This window comes from Thalassophryne amazonica, chromosome 17, assembly GCF_902500255.1.
Source record: "Thalassophryne amazonica chromosome 17, fThaAma1.1, whole genome shotgun sequence".
NCBI classification, from domain to species: Eukaryota; Metazoa; Chordata; class Actinopteri; order Batrachoidiformes; family Batrachoididae; genus Thalassophryne; species Thalassophryne amazonica.
In genome coordinates, this window is record NC_047119.1 from 35,959,747 (window position 1) to 35,972,682 (window position 12,936).

Genomic DNA, 12,936 nt, shown 5'->3' on the forward strand with positions numbered 1-12,936 from the left:
ATTGCGTTTGTGCAGAACTGCAATATTTGCATAACCTGTAACCTTATTACCTCTTGAGTTTTTGCATAATGAAAAATGGCGACTATAAGGGTATGTCTGTGTGAAAACAGGTAGTGCATCTCAAAATTTTCAGTGTTCGGTTTCATTGAGACACTAAGGCTTCAGGAAAATATAAGCTCATAGTTGTGGGGGTGCATGTATCTATACCCATGTTCCATTAATTGGCTTTCAAATTTTGTCATCTGTGTTGCTTTAATATATAAAATGTGCAGCTGCAAAAGGAAAATTGAGATCAAATACCAGCCAAAAAAGAAAGTTAATGTTGATGCAGATGAAGTGTTTTTCCCCCTCATTTCTAGTTATACCATGAAATTCAATATGTGGACTTGTGCTTGCATTGTGTTGGCTGATTATTTTGCAGTGCTGCACATGGATATCATCTCAACCAATGTTCAGAAACGGCTGTTTTTTTTTTACATTTCAATCTCCCCACTAGGGGCAGTGGTATATGTGGATAAGAAGCTTGGCCTAAAAGCCATATTTTGTATCCCTACAAAATATACAGGGATCCTTTGTAGGATATGTATCCCTACAAAAGATATCTTTTACTGTGTAGTTTGTGCGTTTGCAAATACCCAATAATTTGATATTTGCTTTACTGCTTTGTAGAGGGAAATTGGACTTTGATCACCTCCATTAACAGTGGGCTACAGGATCTATTGTGAGCACAGAAGCACGACAAGGCAGAGAGAGGATAGGTTGTTTTCTCCTGCCCCCCGTGGTGCTTTCTTCCCCAGCCACACACACACAAACACATAGCCCTGGTCGTCCCGGAGACATCGGCAGTACTGCAGGAATGAGTCTGGACTAAAGAGCTGTTAAACAACAATTTAATGTCATGTCTGTTTTTACAAACGAGGCACACGGGCGTACTCCCTGTCTGTGTCCATCACCCCCACAGGCAAGACTGAAAGACACGTGTGCAGCTGTGGGATTAGGAGTGCATCATGACTAAACAGTGTGTGTTTTTTTTACGAGCTCTCTCAGTCTGGACCATTTGGTCAATCATGGACACAAGCCTGATGGAAAATCTGATTTTTGACTGGTTGTATTGTACTGGTTTTGAACTGACGCTGTTGGATCTGGTAGTCTTCAAGTCTGATGTGGTTTGTATCTGATCTGTGATGATGTGACTGCTTTTGGAAACACTCAGGTCAGGTATAACATACTCCAAATCAAAACAAACACACAAAATATGATTTGGCAAAATATTCAGATTAAGGTGACTTCAACCAATAATGTGAACATAACACATTTGTAAAATACCATACAGGCAAATAGCAGACAAACAGGATGGGTCAAAAAGCAAGCAATAGATCAGGAAACCGGGTGATCAGTCTAACAGGCAACAGTCTTTCTGAGGAAAGGCAAAAATAGTGGAAGTAAGCACTGTAACAATAATGCGAGAAAGCACAACAAACATATACAATCTGGCAATGAGGAAATGCTTCTAACATGGTTAAATTGGTATGTAAACAATCAAACCTGAAATTTAATCAAAGGGGCCAAAATAGGAAGTTGAGCTACACAGAACGAACACAGAAGACACATTAATGCAAAGTGCCAGAGAATATCTACCACGAGAAGAATTAGCCAGATAACACAGAGATTAATAACAATAAGGATCATGCCAGAGACAAAATAATATGAAGAAAAACCCTGAACATCAAAACAGAATGTTTCAAACATTGTTATGGAGAACAAATGAAAAGGCAAACATCATGTGCTGTGCTGCTACCTGCTGAACACTGTCACCTGCTGGGCAGTTCAGAAATGTGTATCCATATCAAATTATGAATTTCTTATTCAAAAGGCTACATTCAGTGCAGGGTCTGCATGTTGTACAGGCACTGTGTTGCTTGTAATAAAAGTATCTGTGTCATAATTTACAAGAATCAACGTTAAGCTCTTGAAATGTCTTGTTTTAGTTGGCCAACAATTGCAACAGCAGATATATTAAATTTCGAGTGCTAATGCAGAGAAAAGTACCATATTGTCATATTTGAGAGTCAACAATCAGAAAATTAGTCATTTTTGTTTAGTTGTTTCATCTACTGTGATCTTGATTTCCTAAATTTTTAATTTTATATTTATTTTTTACATTTTTTATATATTTTTTGGTTGGTGTTGCAGTAAACTGCTGAATCTTCTGTCCACCAGATAAAGTGGTGTTCTACCCAGGAGTGGATGAAGAGATTGATTATCTGCACTCTGTTGTTGAAAAGCAGCAAATAACACAGAATAAACCTCAGAAACAACCATCCAAACCAGCCGGTGAGATCTATAATTGTGGAAGTGTGTTTTATCTGTTTGATTTTTATCTGCAGCAAGTACTGTGTGATTTGATTACAATTCTGGGTTTCTCTCTCTCTCTCTCTCTCTCTCTCTCTCTCTCCCTCTCTCCTCTCTCTCTCTCCTCTCTCTCTCTCTTCTCTCATATTATATATATATATATATCACCAGATGTTGTCTTCTCAACACCAGATGTTAACAAACCCAAGCCAGGCCATGCCCCCGTAAAGGAACAGCAGATCAGAGTTCAATTAGCTAAAGCTGTCCTCACCAAGGCTGGGACCCCCCACCATGCAGCTTCTGCCAGTTTTAAACCGACTCCTCAACCCACAGTTTCTGCCCACCCTCAGGTGACCTCCCAGCCCAGGGTCACCAATGTTAATGGTCGACGTGGTCCCATAGCTGTCAAAAGGCACAGGAACGATGCAGTTATTATCAGTAAGTACGATTTTATTTATTTTCTAAGTCTATGGGCCCTGTCACACCTTGATGATTTAGCCAGTGTATGCCGACGTATGAAAAATGCGCTGAATACAATGGATACATCAAATAAGTTGTGCAGCTGTCACATCATGACGATTTAGTCAGCGTGTGCTGATAGCCCCGTTTCCACCGAGCGGTCTGGGTTGCTATGATCCAGGTCGGAACAGTTAAGTCCACCTTGGTTTGCATTTCCACTGCCATCAGAACCCTTTTGTTTGGCAGGCGGAACATGTAAATATTGACAAGCAATTTTTTTTCTCAATTTAATTTCAATTTATTTTCATTTATATAGCGCCAAATCACAACAGAGTTGCCTCAAGGTGCTTCACACAAGTAAGGTCTAACCTTACTAACTCCCAGAGCAGCAGTGGTAAGGAAAAACTCCCTCTGAGGAAGAAACCTCAAGCAGACCAGACTCAAAGGGGTGACCCTCTGCTTGGGCCATGCTACAGACATAAATTACAGAACAATTCACAAAACGAATATATAGGAAATGCTGTTGGTGCACAAGACACAAATACCACAGCACAAATACCACAAATAGCAGAAATACCACACCCATCTCTGGATGGAGCTGCACCTTAAACAGAGAGAAAAAACAGAATCAGGCATCAGAAATACAAGAAATTCAATATAATTTGCCAGCATTAAACAACAATAAAAACAGGAAATACTACGGTGATCGCCGGCCACTAGCCCTAAGCTTCACTAAAAGAATATCAGACAAGCACATCATCAAGCACACGTAGGCTGTCGCGTGACCTCTCCCCTGCACTCTGAGGCCAAAGAGAGTAATTTAACATTTTTTAAAATTTGATTTAACTTTTCTCTTGGTGGATCATGGGATTTATTTTCATTGCATGCAGAATGCAGAATAATTGACTGATGTCTTTGATAAACGCTGACGTGAATGAATTACTGTGACTCTCAACTTTTAAAATAAGTTCATTGTCTTGTTGCGGGACACAGTGCTGGCGTTCTCTGGTTCAGGCTGAGAAAAGCACAAAACACAGAGGGACATCTTTTAAAATGCTACATTTCTTCAGCCATGACAGGGAATTAAAGTATTTTCAGACGTCATTTTCCAAAATCAGGATGCTTTATGTGAATAAGTTTTTGTCAGGCTGCGATTATGAATCCGACTGAAATGAACTGGTAAGATTAAGACTTTATATTTACTCCATGTGTGAATAGTTTTAATGGTCTTCAATGGTGAATGGTCTTCTTCTCTACAAGAGTCAAGACAGAAGTCAGACTACCAGAGCAAGAATTTTAGCTGAGGAAGCTTCTGCGATTTGAAGCGAAACGTCCTCGCGTCAAGCAATCCAGTCCAGTCGAGTCAAGCTTCTCTACTATGTGAATGGTTTTAATAATTGAAACAGTCTGAACTGCATGAGAATTACAGGTTTCAGTTCAGTCAATCAATGGACAGCATTAATGAAGGAGTAACTTACAAGAAACGTGTTAACAGTCGCATAACTTACCTACAACTTATGGCCCACGTATGCGGGATGTATGAGCCATATGCTGGCATACATGGAAAATAATGTGCATGCACAAAATTTTTCGATGTACTCACCGTATTACCAAGTATATCAGTATGCTTCAGCATGCTCTTAACTTACACAAAATGTACCCATAACTTACTACACATATGCCTGCGCATGCCAGTGTTTTTAATATGGTCGGCATATGCTGGCTAAATCTTCAAGGTGTGACAAGGGTGGATATCTGGGCTAATAATCAGGAACAGGGTGAGAAGCCCGACTATCTGGGAGGGATTCTGAGCAGAGACGTTGCTTGTTTACATCCAGAGGAGCCAGCTGAGGTGGTTTGGGCATCTGGTAAGGATGCCCCCTGGTCTTCTCCCTAGGGAGGTCTTTGAGGCACTGGGAAGACCCAGGACATGCTATTTCAATTTCAATTTATTTAATTTTATATAGCACCAAATCACAACAAACCTGCCTCAAGGTGCTCCACACAAGCAAGGTCTAACCTTACCAACTCCTAGAGCAAGCACACAGTTGACAGTGGTAAGGAAAAATCCCTCTGATGATATTGAGGAAGAAACCTCAAGTAGACCAGACTCAAATGGGTGACCCTCTGCTTAGGCCATTCTAACAGTTACAAGGTTTTTACAGGGTTTACAAAGGTGAAGAAACAGAAAACAGGAAGTCAAAACAACATGGCATAATAACAAAGGAATATGTGTTTGATGAGAAGTCCATGCAGGCAGTTATGCCACAGTCAGAGGTTATCCAGCATTCCTCATGCCGTCAGTGATATGTGTTTGATGAGAAATCCATGCAGGCAGTTATGCCACAGTCAGAGGTTATCCAGCATTCCTCATGCCGTCAGTGCAGCTGTGCCCACAGAATGTCCATTCCAAATGCAGGCTGCTGTGTACGGCACCAGTTTCAGGCGTGGCATCTCACGGTCAGTCCAGCACTCTGTCTTCAGTAGCCGTCCCGCTATCCATGCATTGGACAGAGAGAAAAAGAGCAGAATCAGTCGGCCGGAAAAACCACACCTAAAGTATCATTCATAAGCAGTAAATCAACAGGAAAGCAGAGAATATTTCATTTCATTTAATTTATTTATTTAAAAGGGACAACACATATTAATGAACACATAAAGTGTAAATATGTCAGGTTATAGCCATGGGCTAATTTCCATCTGTAGTCCCTGACAGACTATAAGAATTAAACAATTTACAGTAAAAACACAAACATCACAGGAGCTTACAATACAACAACAGACTACATTACATAGGGGTCACCAACTACTACAACAAGACACAGACTAGACAAAAGACAGGAAACAAAAGGACACTGATATGATCTGAGCATGAAGGTTAGTTTACACAAACTCAGTCAAAGGTGGACACATAGTTAAAAAAACAAAAAAACTACATGTACAATTCAATTGGAATAAGTTAATTAAAATTGCAAGTCTAATTTCATACATTTATATATTTTAAAAACCAGAACTTTAAGAACAATAACTTATAAAGTGCTGTAGTGCATTGCACAGTGCCTACAGTTCTTCTTAGTTTCTACAATTGAGTTCATAATGCTCACATTTTTTATTTGATTTGAGCAACTCCTTTAAGTGACTTTTGAAGGCTTTCAAGCTTGGAGCCTCTCTCACTGTAGTTGGCAAAGCGTTCCATTGGAGACTGCCTTTGTAGGACAGAACATTTTGTGCAAAAGCTGTTTTTCGCACAGACACTTCATAATCCCCTCTGCTCATAGCCCTGGTGACCCTCGGACCAACTGTTCTATACTCAACAAAAATATAAACACAACACTTTTGGTTTTGCTCCCATTTTGTATGAGATGAACTCAAAGATCTAAAACTTTTTCCACATACACAATATCACCATTTCCCTCAAATATTGTTCACAAACCAGTCTAAATCTGTGATAGTGAGCACTTCTCCTTGCTGAGATAATCCATCCCACCTCACAGGTGTGCCATATCAAGATGCTGATTAGACACCATGATTAGTGCACAGGTGTGCCTTAGACTGCCCACAATAAAAGGCCACTCTGAAAGGTGCAGTTTTATCACACAGCACAATGCCACAGATGTCGCAAGATTTGAGGGAGCGTGCAATTGGCATGCTGACAGCAGGAATGTCAACCAGAGCTGTTGCTCGTGTATTGAATGTTCATTTCTCTACCATAAGCCGTCTCCAAAGGCGTTTCAGAGAATTTGGCAGTACATCCAACCAGCCTCACAACCGCAGACCATGTGTAACCACACCAGCCCAGGACCTCCACATCCAGCATGTTCACCTCCAAGATCGTCTGAAACCAGCCACTCGGACAGCTGCTGAAACAATCGGTTTGCATAACCAAAGAATTTCTGCACAAACTGTCAGAAACCACCTCAGGGAAGCTCATCTGCATGCTCGTCGTCCTCATCGGGGTCTCCACCTGACTCCAGTTCGTCGTCGTAACCGACTTGAGTGGGCAAATGCTCACATTCGCTGGCGTTTGGCACGTTGGAGAGGTGTTCTCTTCACGGATGAATCCCGGTTCACACTGTCCAGGGCAGATAGCAGACAGCGTGTGTGGCGTCGTGTGGGTGAGCGGTTTCTGATGTCAATTTGTGGATCGAGTGGCCCATGGTGGCGGTGGGGTTATGGTATGGGCAGGCGTCTGTTATGGATGAAGAACACAGGTGCATTTTATTGATGGCATTTTGAATGCACAGAGATACCGTGACGAGATCCTGAGGCCCATTGTTGTGCCATACATCCAAGAACATCACCTCATGTTGCAGCAGGATAATGCACGGCCACATGTTGCAAGGATCTGTACACAATTCTTGGAAGCTGAAAATGTCCCAGTTCTTGCATGGCCGGCATACTCACCGGACATGTCACCCATTGAGCATGTTTGGGATGCTCTGGACCGGCGTATACGATAGCGTGTACCAGTTCCTGCCAATATCCAGCAACTTCGCACAGCCATTGAAGAGGAGTGCACCAACATTCCACAGGCCACAATTGACAACCTGATCAACTCTATGCGAAGGAGATGTGTTGCACTGCATGAGGCAAATGGTGGTCACACCAGATACTGACTGGTATCCCCCCCCCAATAAAACAAAACTGCACCTTTCAGAGTGGCCTTTTATTGTGGGCAGTCTAAGGCACACTTGTGCACTAATCATGGTGTCTAATCAGCATCTTGGTATGGCACACCTGTGAGGTGGGATGGATTATCTCAGCAAAGGAGAAGTGCTCACTATCACAGATTTAGACTGGTTTGTGACCAGTATTTGAGGGAAATGGTGATATTGTGTATGTGGAAAAAGTTTTAGATCTTTGAGTTCATCTCATACAAAATGGGAGCAAAACCAAAAGTGTTGCGTTTATATTTTTGTTGAGTGTATATTTAATATAATTTGCAAGAGGTGGAGGAGCCAACCCATATAAAATTTTATATATTAGACAAGCATTTTTAAATTTTAGAAAATTTTCAAAACTAAAGTTATACTTTGTTAAAATTTTGCAGTGATGATATGAAAATGGTCTTTTACCTACTTTTTCAGTGGTCTTTTATAAATATAAAGCCTTTCAATCAGTTTTAAAATTGTCACATCCGTGAGAGACCGTAGTAACCTACATGAGAAAAAAATCATACAGTGCAAGAACATCATAGCCGCTTGATCTGTCATTGACCTCCTTATTTGGGTTGAAGTTAAACACATTGTATTTAATTATTCTAGTTATCATTTTAATATGATTTTTAAGGAGAGTGTTGAGTCTAGCAACACTCCCAAATATTTGAATTCCTTAACTAACTGCAGTTCATCATCTCCAATGTACAAATTGGAGCGCTTAATATTAAAAGACTTTTTTGAAAAATACATAGACAGTTTTTCTGTATGTTTAATTTCAGACATGATCCGTTAAGCCAATTTAAAATATACTTTAGGGCTGACGTAAGAGTTGAGCTGCTGCCTCAGGTGATCTTGCACTTGTGTAGATTACTGCATCATCAGCGTAAAGTTGTATGGTGTACACCGACCGCTAACCCTAAGCTTCAATAACAGACCCAGAATTTAATAAAGTTGAGGCTGACACCTGTTCCGTTACTAATAAAATGAATTTTAAAGGATAGGAAGCATAGTTCCATACTATTCCAGTATGTTAGCCATACGAGAGGGAGAAGAAATGCTTCTTAAGTCTGAAATTGAATGTCTCTACAGAAACTGACTGTTATCTCCATAGGGAGATCATTCCACAAAACAGGTGCACAATAAGAGAAGGCCTCTGTGGGCAACAGACTTTTATTTACCCTAGGGGCACAGAGTAGTCCTACACCCCTAATTTTATAGATTAGTAACAGAACCTTAAAGTCCGACCTTACAGAGACAGGAAGCCAGTGATGAGACACCAAAATGGGTGTAATGTGGTCGTTGGTCGAACTTTCTGCTTCCTGTCAAGAGTCTGGCAGCAGCATTTTGAACCAATTGGAGACCCCTAATGCTAGCGGGATTATATTTCCCAGCTGTCTTGGGACACCTCGGGATCTCCCAGGAAGACTTAGAGGATTTGGCAGAGGCTCGGGAAGTGTAGCATGAGCTGCGTGAGCTACTGCCACTGTGACCCAGAGCCAAATTAATGACCAAATTTTGTTTTGTTTTGTCTTTTTATTTGAATGTGCAGTCATCATCTCCCTGTGTGTGGTAGCTGGCACGGTAGCAGTCATTGTGGCAACCGTCTGTTACATCAGGTAAATGCCTAAAGTTATATGTAACCCTTTTATTTGCAGAATCTTACAGAATTCAATTTATGGCCAATAAATCTGAAGCAGACAATGTACCTGACTTGAAAAATATATATCTATATATAGATATGTATGTATATAGATATCTATATATCTATATATACAGTTGTGCTCAAAAGTTTACATACCCTGGCAGAATATTTGAATTTTTCGGCCATTTTTCAGACAATATGAATGATAACACAAAACCTTTTTCTCCTAAATATCTGTGGGTTGTGAACAAAACAAGACATTTGAGGATTGCATAGGCTCGGGAAAACACTGATTGATATTTTTCACCATTTTCTGACATTTCATGGCTCAAACAACTAAGCACTTAATTGAGAAATAATCAGCTGATTAATCAATCATGAAAGTAATCATTCGCTGCAGCCTGGTTTCATTTTGTTGCCTGTTAAAAGTTCATTGCTGCCACTGATGGGTCACAGCTTTCAGCTTCTCATCAGATTCATGCTGCCCCCAACAGGACACAGAAAGAATCACGCCTAGCTCAGAAGTTGGACTATCCTACATTCAGGGGTGTGAGCTTACCACCTACTGCTGCCAACGGTATTTCGGTGAGCACCTGGCATTTGCTTCTCTGTATTATTTTTTGCTTGTACAACGTGCACCGATCCTCACTTCTGTTTCGTCCTCAGATGGGAGACAAGGCGCTGGCTCCACAACGCTCAAATGTTTTCACTATCAGCATCAAAAACAACAGATGCTCTCATTGGGAAAGTATGTTGTCCTTTTGCATGTTCTCCGCCGCGTCTTTCCTTACAAACACCTCTCCTCCTCAAATCGCCTCTTTCTGTTTCAGACACACACCTGAACAGAAAGTCCTGGACTCCGAGGCCACATCAGAAGAGGAGGAAGTGGGCGGAGACTTCACGGTGTACGAGTGCCCTGGCCTCGCACCGGTGAGTTGCACACGTCCGACATGCATGTTGCGTTTGTTTAGTGATGGAGGCGTCATTACCTTTCTCCTTTTGACAGACTGGAGAGATGGAAGTAAAGAACCCGCTGTTCGATGAGTCCAATGAACAGTATCAGCAGAATCAAAAGTGAAACACACACGACACATTTTGGTGGAAGGAACCAATTCATCCCGACACTGCATGCGCAGAAACAGAGGATTCAGGCAGAGGATCGGTTAATAAAAAGGACTTTTAGTGTTCACATCCTCATTACTGATTTTAACCATAAACACTTTAGATCCTTTATTTTTCATTGTCTCATTTTGTCACTTTAAGGTCTCCTCTCGCTTACCTTGGTTATATTTCTTATTTCTGCAGCTATTTCCAAAGAATGTGATAAAATAGCAGACACAGTTGTTAAACAGGTGTCCTCTCTTGTTTTGTCATGCATAACTAGTGACTAAACCACATTCCTAACAGATAACCTGCAGCCAGGAAATTATGTAAAAACTCAGTGACTCCGTCTCACAAGGTTTAGCGTCTGAAATGTTACCGTCGGTGTTGGCACTTTTATTCCTTGTACTATAACCTGCACTTAAGAAGAATTTAGAAATATAGACTATAAATATGAGCTTAAATGAAGTATATTTGATTACGTCTGTTGCATGGTTTTTCTGCACTGTGTTTGAATCACAGCAATGCTTTGATATTATTTTGACTCCTGTGTGGATGCATCATATTGCATGAGGTAAAAGTGACTTATAAGCCCTTTAAAGAACTTTTCAACATAGGCTATACAGATGGAGATACTCTGTAGGTGGCAAATATCAAAATGTCATACTATCATTTTCTCTTTTCTGGCCTAAGATAACCTGGTGCTGCAAAAATGTACGCAGAGTGAAAGCGTTCACTTTTTCTAAACATTTATACATGCACACCATTGATTGCAATTAAACTCTTTTTACCACATATGAAAGTTATGCTTTTATGCCTTTTTCTTGTAGCATTCAGTGAGAACATTTTAAGAATTTAACAAAATGGAATGCCAGATTGTGCAAAAACTCTGAGCTACTGTAATGAAGGAATTGAGGGGAAAAAAGTATGTTTTTTTAGTGGCAATAAATTCTCTGCAGGCAGTGGATTTTGCATTTACAGCTGCTGAATATGCAAAATTGCAATTTGTGCACCAGTCCTGAATGCATCAACAGCAAAAATGCACTTGTGCATCAAAGGAATGGAACTCAGTTGAAGCAGAAAGAATTGTGTGGAGACAGTAAAAGTTACAGGTGATGTTGTATATTCTGCCTGTCCATCCTGATGTGCTTTTGTGGATGTTGTTCCATTTTCAATATAGGCTTCATTTTGATGTCAAATTATTCTCACCAACCCTGCTCCTGAAGATCACCTGACCTGCACGTTTTCCATGTATTTACCACTGCACCCACAGCTGATACATCAAGTCTGGTGTTTCCTTGACTGGGTGACCAGACATGATTTTAGTAGTGGGTGGTGAGGGAGGTTCAGGTGATCTGCAGGAGAAGGGTTGGTGATACCTTCAAATACACAGGGCCCTATCTCAATGCTCTTCAGTGCACAGGCTGAAGTGAAAGTGAACATTTTGGCTGGAGAACCATCTTCATAATCACCTTCCCAGCTGCGAAGGTTTTTCAGGATTGTAGTTTGGTCTTCTTTGTCCATGGAACGTTTTTCATGCATAGCAAAAACAAGCAAACATATTTTCTGTAAATCAAATGTTTTATGTTGTTGATGTTGTTAAATTAGAGTTAAAATTCAAACTTTTGGATTATTAGGAAAATATTTTTTGGTGTACATGTATTCTCATTACAGACCCCATGTTTTGGTAAAATTCTCATATTAATTGTCCAGATTAAATATAATTACCGACCAAGGTCTCTCCAGTCCTCAGAGCATATCTTGGGGTTACAATGGCAGAGAAAACTACTGAATGTCTTGACAGGACGGCTGGCAATGATACACCTTTTCTAATACTGTTGACGCCCCCTCAGGGCCAACCTTCTTGTGAATGTGATTTGAGTATAACAGATTAAAATCACACAAATGTGCCAGGAAAGAGAATTCTGCTCCAATAATTATAAATTGGAGCTATCTAGTAACATTTTCCCGCATTTTAAAAGAGAAATACATTTCTGAAAAGTACCTTACGTTAACTTTGAACGTCTATTTCTAATGGTGTCTCTACCCCGCAAAGGGTTACAAAAAACAACTTATTGCATAGGTGATACATATATCATTATTTTACAGTGTGTGACCTGTTGGTCTTGTCCTGTTTGGATAAGTCTTGATTTACTTAAGTACCTTAATGTACTAATTAACCCTTTTATGTGAAATGTGGATCAAAATGACTTGTTTTTATGTCATCCCATACTTGCCTGAATGGTCCTTTTTTATAGGCTATTTTAATATATTTTATTATTTAATCATTTAGCCTAATACTCCTGGTAACTATAGGCTGTACATATTATTTCCACACTTTTTATGTTTATTTTTCATTACGTAATTCATCAGGCTTGGCTTGGTATTTTTGCATCAATATAACATATATCTATTAAAAATGAGTGGCATCTCTTGTGGCAGCTACAGCTGCCACCAGAAGTGCTGAGACAACATGCCACTGCTACAAAATGTGCTTGTCCTTGTTGAAAAATCATATGTATCGTCTACATTTTGGTCATTAAGTTGGGGGGCCTTTGGTTGCCACAAAAGTTCTGGTGGCCAGATCCTTCTTGTTGCCTCCCAACTTCAGCCCCCAATTCTTAAAAAAAAAAAAAATTAAAAGTAGCAGTAATCATTGTCCACCATCTAAAATCACTCAGCCTTCTTTTCTTTCTGGCTGCACCATTTCCCGCAGTGTACCAC

The 12,936-nt window shown here is 40.3% G+C and overlaps 1 pseudogene; it reads left to right on the forward strand.

Moving 5' to 3' along the window:
- The first annotated feature begins 2,210 nt into the window (after positions 1 to 2,210).
- On the forward strand, positions 2,211 to 11,014 carry LOC117530094 (annotated as a pseudogene).
- The last annotated feature ends 1,922 nt before the right edge of the window (positions 11,015 to 12,936 follow it).